Here is a 3,923-nt window from a genome sequence, read left to right as displayed (position 1 = left end):
GTGGCGGGAGCGGCGCGAAGGCTTCGGGGACTCGTAGTCCGGCGGGGACCGCGGAGCTGGGCTCCGGGAGGGGCGGACAGCGATGCGGGGACGGGCTGGGGGGGACTGCGGGGGGAAGATCGGTGTAAACTGGTGCAGAAATAGCAGCGCAGCCGTATCTGTTACAGCCAGTCCGGACTCTCATCAGGGAGTGCCGGGGTAGCAAACGCTCAACTGCAGCTGACCGAATTTCAAAAGCCGGGGTGACCCTAGCAGCCACGCCTGCTTCTGCTAAAAACCCTGGGAAACCAAGAAACAAAATAGCGCTGTGATTTTTCTAGAGGGTAATCTTACAAGACTATCAAGTAGTCTCCAGTTACATTCATGGGCTCGTGGGTGAAGGGGAACCAAAGTAGGAATTTCTCAATTATTAAACTGATGGTAGAGTTTGCCTAGACAACATTTTAACGGAAAAAAACCCCATACTCAAAAACATGTATTCTCTTTCTCTGACCCATTTCTGCAAGTCGTTGTTTTTCTGCTAACTGATAAGCAATGAAAATTACAAGCTCTGACACTGTGAGCAGAAGTTTGCTGGAATTCAGTGAACCATTCAGTGTAGTGCCTGAGCTGCAAATGAGCTGGAGTGATTTTCAGCCAGCTGGCAGTCCGGGGGTCTGAAAACTTGACAAAATTCGTCAGCCAACCTCAGAGAGTATGCCAGCTGATATAGTAGTCAAACACGTACGAGTGGTGTTGAAAATGAATTAGCAAACCACAAAAACAGTCTGAAATTTTGAGTGAAAAATATAACAAACTGCCTTTCAGCCAAAGCTGAGTGTTCAGGTACATGCCTTCCAAGTCTTCCAGCAGCTCCCACTTCCTTAGGACTTTTGTTAACATGGAAGTCACATGTAAACATACATAAACTATTGTTTTGCTAGTTTTTTCAAAGATCAGCTTAAGTAAATTACATAAACCCAAACTTGGTTAACCCGAAGTTAATGATTTAAGCCTTTTCGTGTCCGATTCTTGCATCCAACTCTGAGAAGCAGGAAAGTTAATGACAGATGTTGTATATAACAATGATACGGCTTTAAATCTTAGAGGTATGTAACACTTTATTAGTATTTCAAAGGACTATTCAAAGTTGTACATTTCAGGCCTGAAGCAACTCTTACCTTTATCTTCCCATCTGTCACTGTCCACTTGAGTTGAGCCGCAGGCTTTCTACCTGAAAGACCAAAATATGCGCCCGGTATGAGTTTGATAATATGGTGACAACACAGACTTGAGAGCATCTATAGCTTATGATGCTGACTGAATAGCTAACTTAACGAGTACTTCCAGGAAACATAAGACTAAATGTGACAAACAGAAGCTGAAATAAGTTGCACCAATGAATTAATATTTTTGCTACTACAAACTTTGTAGCTACATCTAGCCTGCAGCTTTTCGGTCAGAATAAGTCCCCATTTTGTGAATAGAGCTTTTCTAGCAAAACTCAGTTTAAACAAAGCCTCAGTTTTGTTCTATCTAAACTGTGTCTTAGTGTGCCTGGGACACTTGCATTACAACACAGATCCCTCAGCACAGTCAATTTGTCTTTGTATGTGTGCCCTTAGAGAGCTAATTTCTTCTCCCTGGCTTTTTGCTGTATCTGCTGCAGCAACTCCCCTTTGAGTTGTTCATTGTACTGGCTGGAAGCCATATGTGGCCGCTAAGCAAAACTGGCTCTGTAATGATTGTGTTTGTTTTTAATAATAACTGTATTATGGCTACTTTTAATTCTATTTAATTCTATGTTTAATGAAAGATAAAAAAAATGTAAAAATGTGGAGAATACTGCTCACTACCACCAACTAATTCATTGTTTATTTAATCATAATTTTAATGAAATATAAATGTGTATGTACTGTCAGGGAACAGTGACTTGTATGAAAGTTGTGTTTCACTGATGGCAATTTGAATTCAGACTATGGAGCTGCGAAGTGAAATAAAGTGGTTTCAAGCCAGAGAGTGCACAAATCGCTCTTCAGCCACCAGCGTGCATCTTCTCACTGTTATTTCAGTTGCCGAGGACTAGTATCCATACACTGTCCAACAACTTTCTCCAAAGAAGTACAGGATCCTCTCTGTGCTAAATGCTTCCAGAAGCAGAAGAGGCTCCATACTACCTTGGAGCAGTCCATTAGCAAAATGATTATTGTTGCCTATCTTCCATTGCATTATACATATTTTATACTGCAAGAGAGTTTGAGTTGGTTCCAAAAGCATTTCGGCTGTGAAAATATGATCTGAAACGCTCTGCAGCTGCGGAGTGTCTAAAGCTTTCCTTTCTGAATGGGAGGCAGATGAAACAATAGGGTACAGGCAAAGTCTTGTTCTGCGAAACAGATGCAATGGGGTAGCAATTGTCATCATGATAGGACCATCTCAAAGTAATCCATGTAAATACTCAGCCCTATAAAAGGAACGGTCCACTAATTAAATGCTAATAATCCAGGTATTAAGTCCAAGTTCTACACAAAGGTACCATTAAGTGCAAAATTCAAAGCAACATTGAGACAGCCCAGTGGTCTGATCCAGAATGAGCCAAGAAACCACTTACGGGTTTCATTATGCGCTCCATGGCTGAATCCTGCACTGCTTACTCTAGCAAATCTCCCCAGCAGAGAAACAGAACTTCAGGATCCAAACACATTCTTTTAAACACTGAAAATCAATAATAAAAATTTCATAAATATTTGGGATATCAGTTGTTATTGAAGGATTTCATTTTGGTTTTGTTGTGGGGGAAACTCTGACTTCTGTTCATTTGTGAAAGGAATGAAAAGCCATCACTGAGTCAGTTTCACAAATAAACTTAATTATACACTATGAAATGACTTGAACATGTGAAAAAAACATTTCTTGCTCAACAGCTCCTCCTATTGCTTACATGTAGCATGAGGCTATCAAGGCAGAATTTGTTTTCATGCATTGGCTACCGAAGCAAATAATCTGCTAATATAAACATGTATTCATTGTCTATTTAGTGTTATAATACACAGGAATTGGGTATATGTTGCCTGATATGGAGTAAAATGGGAAATTATTTTGGGTCCAAGAGAAAAAAAGCAACACACAACTTTCATTCATAGGCAATTTTCATGGTACCCAGAATTAAAATACAGAATAAGATATTGGCAAAAGCACTCACTTTTTGCTAGTCTGCACAATACCAACACTGTTAGCATTATAATTTCTTGCTTATAATACAAAACCAATGTTTTTGATTGTAAGAAGCCTCATTTTGTAAAGATACTTACAAGGATAACTTAAATAATAACAACAATAAAAAATTACTTCATTTACTCTAGTTGCAAACTGAATTTACTATTACTTTACCCTGGGATGAACAGTGAAGATACAATACTGAATGGGTCATTAGCTTTACTGGACAATTTCACTAACATGAAGCATTTAGTTTGATGGAAATTTCCTTGCAAAAATACTACAAAATCCGTAACATTTCTATTCTATAATATTCTCTGGGATGCTAAAATGTGGAGTATGCTTCTGTTATTACTTGCTGCATTCTGCTGCCTATTTGGAAAGTCTTCTCAGGATTTTCAGATTCAAACAGTGTTGTTAGCATAAATCAGAAGTGTACACTAATGTAGATTACTGCAGGTTAGTCCTTTCACTGCAGGTCAGAACACTGAAATTTATATCCAAATATTCCCAGAAGCCTACAGAGCCATCTCCCTTTTCTTCTGTTAATATCTAAAATCACAATAGAAAAAATAGTACCAATGATAACTATAAAACTGTCTTTTTGCATGTCAGGAATAAAATTGCAATGGAGTAAAATCTCTCGTGCTTTTCTTTTCACATGTTTTAAAGAAACAAATTCTAGAATATTCAGGATGTTCTTTGGCCATTACAGACACAGTTCTCCA

Source organism: Pygoscelis adeliae, unplaced genomic scaffold (genome assembly GCF_000699105.1).
Source record: "Pygoscelis adeliae isolate BGI_AS28 unplaced genomic scaffold, ASM69910v1 Scaffold241, whole genome shotgun sequence".
Taxonomy (NCBI): domain Eukaryota; kingdom Metazoa; phylum Chordata; class Aves; order Sphenisciformes; family Spheniscidae; genus Pygoscelis; species Pygoscelis adeliae.
Note: the sequence above shows the minus strand (reverse complement) of the source record.